Source organism: Copadichromis virginalis, linkage group LG3, assembly GCF_057382275.1.
Source record: "Copadichromis virginalis isolate Kocher_CV1m ecotype Utaka linkage group LG3, C_Virginalis_male_GT1.1, whole genome shotgun sequence".
NCBI lineage: Eukaryota > Metazoa > Chordata > Actinopteri > Cichliformes > Cichlidae > Copadichromis > Copadichromis virginalis.
In genome coordinates this window covers 46,961,715-46,975,606 of record NC_140620.1, presented here as the reverse complement: position 1 = coordinate 46,975,606, position 13,892 = coordinate 46,961,715, and the positions used below count along the sequence as shown (strand labels likewise).

At 39.8% G+C, this 13,892-nt stretch overlaps 1 long non-coding RNA gene across 2 annotated transcripts in view; it reads right to left on the bottom strand.

Annotated features, from left to right (window-relative positions):
* Positions 1-3,524: 3,524 nt before the first annotated feature.
* LOC146715024 (uncharacterized) overlaps positions 3,525-13,892 on the bottom strand; it is a 28,362-nt gene continuing 17,994 nt past the window's right edge. For both annotated transcript variants that reach the window (XR_014919322.1, XR_014919323.1), the window contains exon 3: positions 3,525-4,016. This is a non-coding gene — a long non-coding RNA (uncharacterized LOC146715024). The remainder of the gene's footprint in view (positions 4,017-13,892) is intronic.

Genomic DNA, 13,892 nt, shown 5'->3' with positions numbered 1-13,892 from the left:
GTTCCTTGTTTTTTCTTCTGCAATCAGCCAATAAAGGCTCGCTTTATTTTTGAAACTACGTTTTGTCTCCACCGTGTCTGCATCTGGGTCTACCTCTTTCCTCACACCGGCACACCCCGTCGTGACAACACAAAAAACAAATGTAAATAATGGAAAATGTCCTTGTAAATTTCTGCCAGAACATTTTTTTTTTTTTTTTTTACAGAAGTTTATTGATATAAACCCAAAAAGGAAAATAAAATGATACAGCAACGTGTACTAAAGGTAAGGTAAAACCAATGTGGTTTTGCAGTAAGCACGTACCCAGCAACATGGGGAGGCAGAGAAGCAGCAGAAATGCTGTTATTGGATTTCACCATCTGCCAAAAATCCTGCAGGATTAAATGAATAAGAGGTTGAGACCAAATTCAAGGAGTTTTACTCACAAGGGAAGTTTATTACTTTCTAATCATTGCAAACAAAGTCCAGTGGTATGCAAGGTACCAAGCTTTCTTTATTGACAAAAATACTCTATGGAAAAATATGAACTATGGTCTGGGTTGATCATTTTAATGCCATAATTATTCACAACAGTAACAAATGTTGGAATGAATGAATAAAATAAATGAAAGATGAAGGTCACATTTTTTTCTTTTTGTTCTTTAATATTGCTGTAAAATAATCAGTGAGATGGTTCCTTTACTAAATCGTTAATGCATCATGGCAAGATGTGAAATAGACGCACCGGTTCCACCATGCAGAAGTTGCATTACCAGCAGGGGGCGATAACATATTGAAAGCGGTATTGAGCCAAAACACATGAAATACACACCCCATGGTCCTTAATCGCCAGAAATGATTAAGCTAGGCAGACATGCAAATGTGTTAATGATGTCTGTGTAAATGCTTTCTCTGCTGTTACTGCAGCTTACTGCAACTTCTGCATGCGTGTACATTTCATGCTTTTGAAAGGCAAAGCAAGAAATGGACACGGTGGACCGCTGTGTCTATTAGACATTTTAAGTCTGTATAAGAAGTCAGAATCATAAAAAGTAGGCCTGGTTTTAAGATTATTTGAGAACATGAAGCTTGAAAAAATCTCCATCAAGTAGTCAGAAACATTAGTCAACCAAGCAATGTGAAAATCTCCAGAGACTATCCTTTTAGTATACCAAGAAAAGTAACTCTCAGGATCCGCTATACAGGAAGTGTATAAATCTCCATGACTACAATGGAGTTATTACACCCACAGTTTACCATTAAGGGAATGAAATAAAGACATTTGGGCACAGTAACAGCATAACAAATACAAGACGAAAAACTGGATTTGACAGGGAAAAAAACATTAATGTCAAAAAGCTATTACAAGAATGATTTTTGCTTCTCAAAATACAGAATTTTTGCATCCCACAGTCCAAAGGTATAAAGGCTGTTTGACTGAATCTCCTAAACGGCCCCCAGGAATGAATAAGTAATGGTCCAATCCCAATGTCCGCCCTCACAGTGTCAAACACTTTGATGTTTGTTTTTGATATTTCTCCAGAGGGGCTCTTGGTTATTCACATGTGGAAATGACAATTGTATGAAGTGTGTTCCTGACTGTTTTTGAGTCTTTTAAACAAACCACTTTGAACATGTGGTAAAAAATTATGGAATGAGCGTTCAAAACAGACCGACATGTAGAGAGCATATCAGTGGCATGTGGTTGTTTGTCCTTGTATGAAGTAAGTTTAGAAAAAAATGATTAATTCTATCCAGTAAGTTTAGTTTAATTACTAACAGACAGCACATAAGGACTTCCCAGTCACTTAAAGTAAGAGAAAAGCTTCTGAAAATCAAAATATTTGATATCTAAAGTGTTCTTTCATTTTTTTTCCCCATTACCTTTTAAGGACCTTACACCTTCATGCAATCATGTGCATTAATTGAACATTTACTGTAAGAGGCCTGAGTTTGTGTTAAAGTTGGAGGTCTACAATATTTGGACAAAATGCAAATTGTTCCAATTCCTAAAGTCTTGTGCATATTGCAGGATAATAGTAATAATTAATGCATTTTTAGTGCAGAGAGGGTATGTAAAGATGACCAATACTTTCTTTTTGACAGCAGCTGTCATTAACAGGTCACTAGTGTGTCCACAGTTCTTCCACAGAAAGTCAATGACATTAGGCATCTTGAGAAATATTTGAACTTTGTGTCACAAGCAGATTTTTCCATCATAGAAGCTCCTGAATGTCCCTGACTTTCAGAGATCTGGTCGCAGCATCACTGCCAGTCCCCTGCTGCTAAACTGTATCCAAACACGGAGCGATTTGCTTGTCACGCGTCGTTTTGAAGCTGGTCACTATCGGACATTCCAGGCTCAGACTGTCTAAGTTCAATAAGAAAGATCTGTATTGACTCATCTCTCTTCTTTCCAGGTGTTTGGCCTCTAGTCTATGCTTCTACATTATTTCCACTCTCCAATGCTGTAAAACCCAATGCTGACATCTCTGCTGTAGTCAAATCTCTGCTTACTTTAAATTGCACTCTTCATTTTTCCTTCTCCCTTGCTCCTTAATGCAACCCACCTTCTTCCCATCACCATCTCACACAAGTCATTCCATCCAAGCCTTCATCTTATCATCATCACCACCAACATCTAGACCCTGGGAGCTCCTGCCCTGATTCCTATCACTGCTGGGATTTCATTCTGCTATGATGGGCCATCGGAGTCTAATTGCCAAATAGCATGATTGAATTGTGCAGATCAATAAATGATGTTTAATACCTTCCAATGATCTCTCCTTATTGAATTGTATTTACTACCCTGTCATAGGTCAGTCAACAGTATCCTGCGCTCTCACTGGTAATTGCTTGAAACACTTTCCTCAAAGTTCAGAAACATCTATCTGATGATCCACTTACTTCATGTGGGTTTTATTCTTTTTTTTGCCAGCAGCTGCTTTAAGTCACTGAATGTCATTGACTTTCTATAGGCTCTGATTGCCTGGTCACAGCCAATTGCCTCCTGTGTGGACACAGCTACGCTCGGGTTTCACTGTGGTCAAGATTGTTTCAGATTGACTTTGACTTTTGATTTCATAGATTCCAACTGGGCTTGAATAACATGTGTTTGGGGTTTTTTTTGTGTGTGTGTGTGTGTGTGTGTGTCTCTTGTATTCCTGTTGCTCGTAGTAGCAGTGAACACACTCTGGCACGGTCATCCCAACTTTGCTACACTTTTTTTGTCACGTTCAACTTTTGAACTTCTACCATAGTGTGGCGGTTTTAGAGACACAATCAAAGATATCGCCACAGTTCTTCCACACTGATCATCTTTCATCTGGGATAGCCCAAAATCACAGTGTTTACACAGCATAAAAAGCCCGTAGGTGGGGAACTAAAATGAGCTTACTGGTAGGATGATGACAAACAAGGGGTTATTTATGGCTTGGGGTGTTGCAGCAAGCTGAGTCAGTACATGAAATATGGTTATGTGTTCTTCTGATATAGAAAACCATATGAAACTGCATGCTAGAAAAACACAAAAAAAAGAAGCGGGAATAGCCAACTATATGAAAGTTTTGTACCAATTCATCATGTGCATGTTGCTTATTTAAAACATATTTTATTATATCAGATAAAACGCCTTAAAGTATGAGGCAAACCCAATGAAAAATGAACAAATACAAAGCACAAAGGCAGCTCAACTAATAAATGATGGATTCTATTGTCATTTCAGTGCAGTAACCATCTAAGGCAACCTCGAGCACTCCTGAGGTTTAAAAAACATGTTATTGATTTTACAGTTGTTGCTCTGTGCAGCATGTTAGTGGCATATTTTGAGGCACTTAGAAGTAGAGGCCATCACCGTGGCCTCTTGTGTCAGCGGGAAATGAACCCAACAAGGAAGCTGGAGAACAGCAGCATGCAGGCCCCTGGGGAACTTACTTATTGTGACCTCGCATGGCCCGCTCCACTCGTGGCTGCCTCGCTGAGAGTCGTGTTGCAATGGTCATTCGGTTTCAAAGAGCTTACCACCGCTTCACAGATACCTGAAAAACAAAGAATTAAGGAATTACCATACAAAGGATAAGCATGAGCACACTTCAGACAGGAAGATATATAATTATGCATATACCCTGCTCACTGAGATTTAATTATTCCTGGCTATGAAAGCAGTAATCTTACTTTTCCCTACACGTGGTGACTATAAATGCAGGTTTTATTTATTGGTATGTTTAAGTATTAATTAGTCAGTGTCACCCGTTGGTGTGCTGTCTTCCCAGTCATTTTTGTTTTCATTCACCTAACTTGACCTTTATATTTTCCACAGCTTTCTCAAACTCCTGATTTTTTACGTGTTTTTTTTTTTTTTACACTCCGTGAGAAGAGAACAGCCTCTGCTGCCGCTCAAAAGTCGAGGCATGCTGTCAAAGATGTTTTATCTGAAATTTTTACTTTGTTTATCATCGAGTGTGTGGGATGCTTTTCATCCTCTCAGCTCAGTGAGTCCTCAATTCTTGTTTGTGTGTGGGTGTTTGTGTGTGTTTACACAGCTCGTAATGCCACAGAACTGCCCCTCAGAGTAATTAAGAGCTTACCCCGTGATCCACTCAGGCAACACAGGGGATTGGCTTCACTCAATACTGCCGGGCCTCCATCACTAGACGAGCGAACGAGGAGCAGAAACACTGAGTGCTGCGCAACAGACAATCAATTCCTTCATATCATTCTCCCTTAATCACATTCATGATCGTCTCTCTGGTGAGCAACTGGTGAGACGTGGTGAAAGGCGTTGGAAATTGAGGATAGAAATGAAGGATAATAATAATAATATGAATGGTGGGCACAGAAGCTCCAACAGGCTAAAACTATCCCCCACTTATATTCAGTGGGTCTCTGTCACATGCACAGTCACAGAAACCAAACAGAGACTTGCTCACTGACTCTTGCATTGTGTTACGTAGATGAGATGAGCCTTCATTAGACAAATTAAGCTGATCGCCATCTTTATTGGAAAGGTGACACATCACACTGTTTTTTTTAGCTGTTTCCTTAAATGCTGAGTATCCGTTGTGGAGATGCAATGACCTAAAAAGACCTCCTATATCCGGGTACAGATGCTCATTTTTTGTCTGTCAGGAGTACGTTTGGCTCTTTGAAGTGTTAATTCACTCTCTGACCTCTTCACCAACTATCCCCACTGAGACCAGGGTGAGCAGTACAGTACCAGAAGCTTTACATGACAGGGAAGGTTTTTTGTTGTTTTAAAGCTGGTCTAAGGTGGCTTTGCAGATTTATTTAGCAGCACTGGTTTGCTTTATGCCAGCTTTTCCCAACCACTGTGCCGCGGCACATAGGTGTGCTGTGAGAAATGATCAGGTGTGCCATGGAAGATTATCTGGTTCCACCTAATTAGTACTCTAAGCGATCGGCGTGAGTAACGGGCAGAACAATTACATTCTCTTCCACTAGAGGGCAGTACAACTACCTGCTCTAATTAAATGGGTTGCCAACTTCCAGTAAAACAGAAGAAGACAAAGAAGAACTTACATGATGGTCATGCTGTGAGATGACACAGCGCGTAATAGCAATAGATAAATATTTGAAAAGAAAAAGTAGTCAATCTGACCTGGGTCCTGGAGAAAATTCCAGCCCAGGAAGGCCCTAGCATGAGTAGTGGTCAGAAGAAAGCAAAAAAGGTATATTGGGAACAAACCGAGCCAATTCCTCTATGCCTGGTGCTTTTTGAGACATTTTTGTTTGGTGGTGTACCGTAGCTCCAAAAGGTTGGGAAACACTGCTTTGTGCTACAGTCACACAAGTGAAAACAGCACTTGGAGACTCTGGCATAACCAAAATTATTGTGACCTTGTGCAAAGAGCTGTGATCCTGTTGCCTTTGAAATGATTGCTTCGAAGGTGAGACCAGGTCTGCAACCACTTGCAGTAAGCTCCTATCAAGATGGTGATAAAGCGACAGGAAGCTGGAGTCAGTCTGCTATCACGTTGCTTCTGAACGGGGTTGATTTGTCTACGTACGAAGTCAGAATCCAGCCAGAACCTCATAGATCTGAAAGAAAGTCATCCACAAATAGAGATCTAGGTGCTGCAGGACAGGGATTTAACTGTAGAAACCACGAAAAAATTCATAAACCCAATTTCTGAAAACGCAAAACCGTAAAAAGAAGATTAAAAAAACAGAATGTAATGATCTGCAAATCTCATAATGCCATAAAGCCCAAATTTTTAACTGAGAAAACATGCAATTTTAAGAAAACTATTTTTTTAATTTGATGGCTGCAACACATCTCAAAAAGTCTATGATTCAATATCAGCAGTCCTGGGTTTTCTTGACATTTTTTTGGCCTTTACCTGGACCACTCTAAAATCTGTATCTACCTTTTGGTATTGATGGTGACAGTCCAGTTCAAGTTTCCAGTTCCACAGACATACCATCAAAGATGCAGAGATGTTTCTGGCAGTCTGACAACAGGTTGGATGGTCCCTCTCCCCTTTAGTCTGGATGATGCAGCAGAATTTCAAATGTCCATTTTTCTGATCACAGAACAGTTTTCTATTTTGCCTCAGTTGATTTTAAACAGGTCCAGAGAAAACAGCTGAATGTCTGGCTCATGTTCACATGTGGCTCCTGTTTTGCATGACAGAGCTGTAATAAGCATTTACGGATAGGACAGTAAAGTCTGCTCACAATCATTTCTAAGACGGTCACTTCTTTTGATGATATCGTGTACTGTAAATGATGAGATTTTCTTGACAATTTTACGTTGAGAATTATCGTGAAACTGTTCCACAATTTGTAGATGCAGTATTTTGTTTTTTTGTGGATTGAGTAATCTCAGTAATCATTACTTAACTATGTGACTCTTAGATGTTCTTTTTATACCCAATCATTTTATGAACCTGTTGCCAATTAGCCTATTTAGTTGCAAACTTATTCCTCCAGTTTTTTCTTTTAGTAGGCTACATATCACTTTTCCAGTCTGTTTTAAAACTTTTGTTTTAATGTCATCAAACTCAAAATGATCAAATTTATAAATTAAACATCAAGTATTGCAGTTCTTTGCAAAGCTCTTTGAGAGTGATTCCAGTCAGACTAAGTTGGTACATAATTGTTTGCCTCCCGTCAGGCCACCTCTGCAATTGGCTTTCAATTGAAAGTTGAGTGTGTAACACCTTGAACTTCTGGGCAACTGGTTGGCCTTCCCAATTGCTTGAAGCTAGTTGCAAAATAAGAAACCAGTTACTTTTAAATAAGAATAAATGATAATAAAGTTCATACAGTGGCAAATGTGCCCCTGTGTTTGCTAATCTTGCTCACTGGACATTTTAAATTCCAATTCTTCTGAGCTCAGTACTATGTTATGCTTCCCAGTTTGAAGGTAGTGAGACTTAATCGTTTTAGTTCAGACTGCTGCGTCATGTCGCATTATGATATTAAAGCTTGGTTAGCCTGTCACTTTGTCCATTGCATCATTACTAGAGTGACATTTCAGTTACTGTGTCTTCTGATGCGACTGCTTTGTGTTGTTCCGCTCTTTAGAGCTGCAGTCATTTGATCTTTTCTCTTCAAGTCTTCAACGATTTAAAGATGAATATAGGATTTAAGAAAAGACAAACCTAGAGTTAAAATGCACAACTCATACTTTAAACGGAAATGTCTTCTCAACCAAATGTGAAAGGTAGATTTAAAAACTTCAAAACTTTTTTTTTTGGAGAGTCTTATCTGTAGTCATCTTCAATTCGTGGCATGGTGTGACGGATTCTAGTGATGACCCAGTTTCAATGTTAAAAAAAAAAAGGTTTGTCTTAGAAAGGGTCTCATGCAAAATACATAATATTTTAATCAATGCAAGTCTGAAATCAAAGACAGTGGATTGCTGGTTAATAATGACTGCTGTGGAGATGGACGGATCTTTGAATTTATCCCGTTTTTGACACATTTCAAGACACATACTGTCGTTATGAAGAACAAAGAGCTTGGCGAAGGAAGCGCTTTTGGCTACAGATTGATTTGTGTGTACACAGACAACACATACATACAAACTGTCCCCAAAGCTCACACCAATTTGAAACAGGCAAGGTTATTCATAAAAAGATAGATGTAGCTTTTTGCTTCTGCTGTCATTTGACGATCCATCTTAATGCATGATAATACCGGCTGTTGAGTTTTTCCCTTTGCCGGGCTCCACACCAATGCATCCAGTTTGTCTGTTACAGAAGGCTGATGATAGAGACAAATTACCGCTCATAGCTGGTTTACTGTACTTCGCTGTGGCCAAAGAGGTGGCTGGAGGCCACAACATTTTAAACGCAGGGAGCCGATCAGCTGATATATGTGAGGTTATCGGGAGGGGGAGGCAAAATTGAGGAAAGGGGCTTAAGCATTCGTAATTTTGTTATGCCATTGATTGCAGGTCATATCTAATGTTTGCAGACTGAAACAAGAGGATTTATGAGGTACAGCGTAATGGAAAGTTTACTGCTATTCCACTCTGAGCCAAAGCTTGTCTTCTTCTACCATTTAGCAGGGACAATATACGAGGCACTAATGGAAAAGGCAAGCAAGGCATGTTAAATATCTTGCTCCTTATCAACACAGGGCGTGACAGGTATATGGCGAAGCATTACAATGTTTCCCCCCTTGATGCGAAATCAATACTGCGACATGTTCAACCGCACATGCCGCCACCGTAGTGTCCTCTTAATTGAATGTGATGTAGCATCTGCTGAATTTGCACTTGTGTTCGTTTTGCAGCAGCTTTACATTGCCTTTGAAAATATCGATAGCTTCTCTGTACCTCTGCAAACCATATAGGACGCATCCGTGCAGTGTGTGACTTTTATCAAGCCTGATGACAAGGACAAATACTGTAGATTGAAAGTGTGAGTGCCTAAGTATGCACCTAAAACTTCATTACACCACTGCATTAGACTAATGTATGTAAACCTTTTGAAGTTTTTATTTTTATTACTTGCTGCTAAGAAAGCATAATCTACGCCTGTAACTGTCACTTAGGCCTGTGACAGACTTTTGCACAGGCGTGGAAATGGCATGCATTACGAAATGCCCCGTATTTGTCACAGTTTTGGGAGTGAAGCAGGCAGTTGTGCTGATGCCATGAGGAAAGCTGGACAGTTTTTTGTCCTGCTGCCCTGCTAATGAGTGGCACATTAGTGTAGCCTTGTAAAACTTTCCATTGTCATAACAGGCAGATGTGTCCTTGTTACTGTCTATGTACCAAATCTGCTCGCTGCAAGAGGATGGGAAGAATTTGTGTTCTTATTCTGTCTGACTGTCCTGTTCATGGCTCCAGAAATGCAAAATTAAGCAAATGTAACTAATAATGGGCTGCTTCCCAAAAGCGAAACCTGCCAAACAGTGACGTACATGGATAATTGTTAAGACAACATTATTTGGCATAAACATCGGTGGCTGTGGACTGTGATCTTGCACGTTGCTCGGTTTGACTGTAATAGCGTGTTCCAAAACCCAAAAGTGGTTAACAGCAGGAAAAATAATCTTTTGAATTTTAATGATCTTTTTTTTTCTTTTTAAAAATGGATTGTGTGTATGAGGGTACGAGCCATAATGATGATTTTTTTTCCCTCCTCTCTTGCTTTTGCAGCTTACCTCACGTCTGCCCTTAATGTCCGTGCCTCTAACACTTCAAATACCTTGTTGTCTGAGCAGGACCATCATCCACCCGCCATCCTGCTCTCATTTGTCTTTTACAATCTCAGCTAGTACATGTCAGGTCATCAGCCTGTTTGTCCTCCCCCCCCTATTGTTACCCTGAGATGCGTTCAACAGCCCACTGCGGTGCAGGATAAATGCAATCATTTGGGATTTAGCACATGAGCGGCGGATGGAGTAAACGAGAGGAGAAGCTGTTGTGCTAAACTTTCATGTATTTCGATGAAAACTGGTTCATTCTTAATTTGCTAGAGTTGATTTTAATGTTGTTTATGTGGTTGGATTACATTATGATGCTGCAAAAGCTGCAAAATGAGTGTTAATGAAGTCATTCTAAAGTTAACGCACGCTGTGATCCTGACATGAGGTTAAGGTTGTCTTTGTTTTCTTTCCTTGTTTTTTCTGTTTTCTGCATTGTGTAACCACTCTTGAAGATATATTTGGATCTGCTTTAGCAAATGAAATAAACTTGAAATAATTAAAAGACAAAGCAGAGGATTTACTTGTGCCAAGGACAGCAGCGTCTATTTTCAAAACCCATAAACCCTCATAATAAAGTGTCTACATGTGATAGATGCGATAACGACTAGGAACACAATAAAAGCAGTTATACCATACCTAGTCGCCTTGAACCATCCAACTGAAGTTTTTTTGTGCTTTTGTGTGTTGAGACTTCAGTGTCAGCACTCAATCCTAGCAATGAATCATTCTCACCTTTTCCAGTCCATTATACTTATGTTTCGCAACTGCGTTCATGCTCATCGTCAATCAAGTCACATGACAAAGCAGTCAAAACAAACCTTACTTTTAACATTTCCTTGATAGAGCTTTGGTTTACAGAGAGGAACGGGGGGAAACTGACCCCCCACGGGCAGTTGCTCAATGTCAAGGTCAATGGCGAGTTGTCAGAGCTACAAGGAAAAATCCATTACCGCGGCAGGGGAAAGGTGTTATATTTGTCATTCTCAAATGAACAGCAGCTATTTGTTCCCCATTGGTCAAGTTTGCACTTGTCGGGAGTTTGACCTGACTATGGAAAACATTCAGGTCTCCCTTCTGTGGGGCAGGGATAGCTCAGTAGGTAGAGTGGTTGCCCCATGATCGGAAGGTCGGGGGTTCGATTCCCCTTAACAGCTACCCTGAGGTACCCCTGAGCAAGGTACCGTCCCTACACACTGCTCCCCGGGCACCCAATGGCTGCCCACTGCTTCACTGAGTGAATGGGTTAAATGCAGAGAGCAATTTCCCCACGGGGCACAATAAAGTACACACTTTCTGTGTAGGAAAAACTATCACTAGTCCCAGTCTTACCTTTCGATTTCTTCTTCTGCATGTGAAATACTCTGTTAGGGAATTTGGATGGAAAGTGGTTTTTCAGCTAAGTACGAGTATGCACCACTCATTATATTTTAATTAACGAAGAAGACTTTTCAGTCCCTTTCTAAAACTGTTATGACAAGGCAGTGATTTCTATACGGGATCGGGCTATTTGCGAAATTCTGGTCTGGTCTGAAAATATGCTTGACTGATGCATCTTGACACTAAATGAGTACGAGAACAAGGCCACCTGAATTTCACCCAAAAGATGTTGACATTTGAGTTCATGAAAGTCAAATATCATCAACCAGATATTTTTTGAAAAGAGTCCATTCAGATCCATGGTTATTAATGCACTGCAGCTACGTTTTTTTGGATTTTTTTATATCAAGCACTGAAAGCTTATAAGTCAAAGAAACAAATGTAGAATATGAGGTGGTTTTCCCTCAATGAAACAAGCAAAAGTGCTGCATTACCTCACCCAGTAGATATTGCTTTACCTGTTAATATGGTAATTATGTATGAAAGGGGCCACACAATAGGAAAAACTCCATTGTCAGGCAGAGAATACATCAAAATAAAAATAAAAAAGGAATATAGTGAAGAGTCAGTGCCCCTCTTTATCACAGTCCTATTGTGTAATGAGATGAAATGATTGCACAAGAGAGGCATTTAAAACTGGGTTACGCTGACAGTTCCCTCTGAGAACTGCTTTGACAAACATTCAAAATTTAATCTGTTTATATTTAGCTGCTTCATGATTGAATAATGCATCCCTCTTACATGCAAAAACAACTGCAGGGTGTCAGCGATAATGAAAAATGGATACATTCAACATAGTTCCACGAAAAAAGTTCTCTTTTGCAAACTCTGCCAACCAAATCCATCATTAACAGCATTAAATCCATAAGACATCAACTAACCCGAGGAGGAATGAAGGGAAAAGCCAGCGGAATAGCTTACGATTAATTCCATCACTGGCTAAATCCGTTTGTAAAGATTTATGGATTTGTAATTAGCATAAACACGAAGGAGATCGATAACAATGACATTATCTCTGCTGAACTAATCGGTTTATTCACACATCAAAACAAGGCAGAGTAAATCTTTTGTTTAAAGACGCTTCATCTCTGCAGTGTGTTTGGGTTTTAAGATACTTTAACAACAAAGTACGACAATAGCGAGAGCCCACATTGTCTTCACGACGCTTGTAACGCGCCATTTTGGTGCTCTTATGTTAAATCAAGGAATCAAGGAAGTGGCTGACATCATTAAACCGTCAAATGTGCTTCATGCTGACAGGTCCTTCCATTTAGTAAAAATGCATGTTAATTCATATCAGCCACAATCATTTTACATGAAAACAAACTCTCTGAACAGATCAAACGGGACTGGAAAAAAAAGGGGGGTGGGGGATATATTCACAGGACCTGGGATGGTTAGGGATTGCTGTGCCATCTTGTGGACTGCACAACTGTGCAAGGACCCTGCTTTCCAGAGAATCTCTGCACCATCTATTGATTGACACAGTGTCATCTCCCTGTCAGGCGCAGGAATAGAGCTCAAGGGTCGGAATCCCTGACGGCTCGGAGCCTGAGGAGAAATGCCAGGGAGCCTGCAGGCACTTGTGTTTTTAATAGAATCCGGCCAGAAAAAGATCTGTCATTTCCTAGTGCACTATTTGGGTGACTTCTAGAGGCCATTAAGAGCAACTTTTCCCCACCTTTAACATGCAACCACAACTACCCACGGCACGCACTGACAGGACTGAGTGCACCTGCTGGAGGAGTGCTCCATTTTCAGATAGTAATTCATTTTAAGGAATGACTTGCAAATGTTATGCAAGAGCATCTGTGCACATTTACATATCACAGTGTGCATGTGTGCACATGTAGATGTATGTACATTGGCTGGTGATTAATGAGAGCATTCGGAATTTCATTCACCTGCTTTTCATTTATTTGTAGAAGCTGCATTATGAGGAACAAAAGTGAGATGGAAAGCAGCTTTGTATAGTATATATGTGCATGTGTAGGCACGAAGTTTCACAGTCAGACAAAAGAGAGAGAAAGGGTAATAGAAAATGAGACCCTTGAATATGAAGTACAGTATGTGCAGGTACAGTATTTCATTCTCAAATGAGTGCCGCTCCATCTCTTGCTCTGCTCGATAATGGTCTATTTCATCACATAATTTGTGTAATTAGGTCCTGGACATGAATAATGTTTCATTTATTATAACAACAGCTGTCAGCATTTGAGAAAGAAGGGCATCTGTTTGTGAATTTGTCAGAGAGTTAATGCAAAGGGAACAATATGTCTTGGTTCAACAGCACTCCCAGGGTGATAATTTGGATGTTCTATAACACAGAAACTGAGTGACATGCAGAGTATATTAATAAAGTATATGAGGGGTTTGAAAGTTAAACAAATAAAAAGCAGAATCAAGACCACCAGCTGACTCTAGGAGTCTTCCATCTGTTATTAAAAACCTGCAGCTTTATATGGTTGCCCATGGAGTCCATGTGTGCAACCCCAAAGCAAGATTTACACACATTTAAGGATGTGCCATAACAATTAGAAGTTCATTCATTTTCATTGTTACTGATTACTAAACAGGAAACAAGATTGCAATCTGCTCATGTCTATCCTTTAGAGATGTAGGTGTGAAATTGTGAATTAAATTACAGTAACTTGGTGTGAAACTTACTTTGAAAAGTTACAATACTTCTATTGCAATGTCATTTAATGTATTTAATGTATATACGCATTACAGTCCCGTACTGTAAGCATCATATTATACTACTTTGGAAACTGATTAGAGTGTGGTAGCTCTCCTTGTGAGTTCATTAAGGCAGGTCACCTGAAATAATGAAGCTGATTAATTTCTCAAAA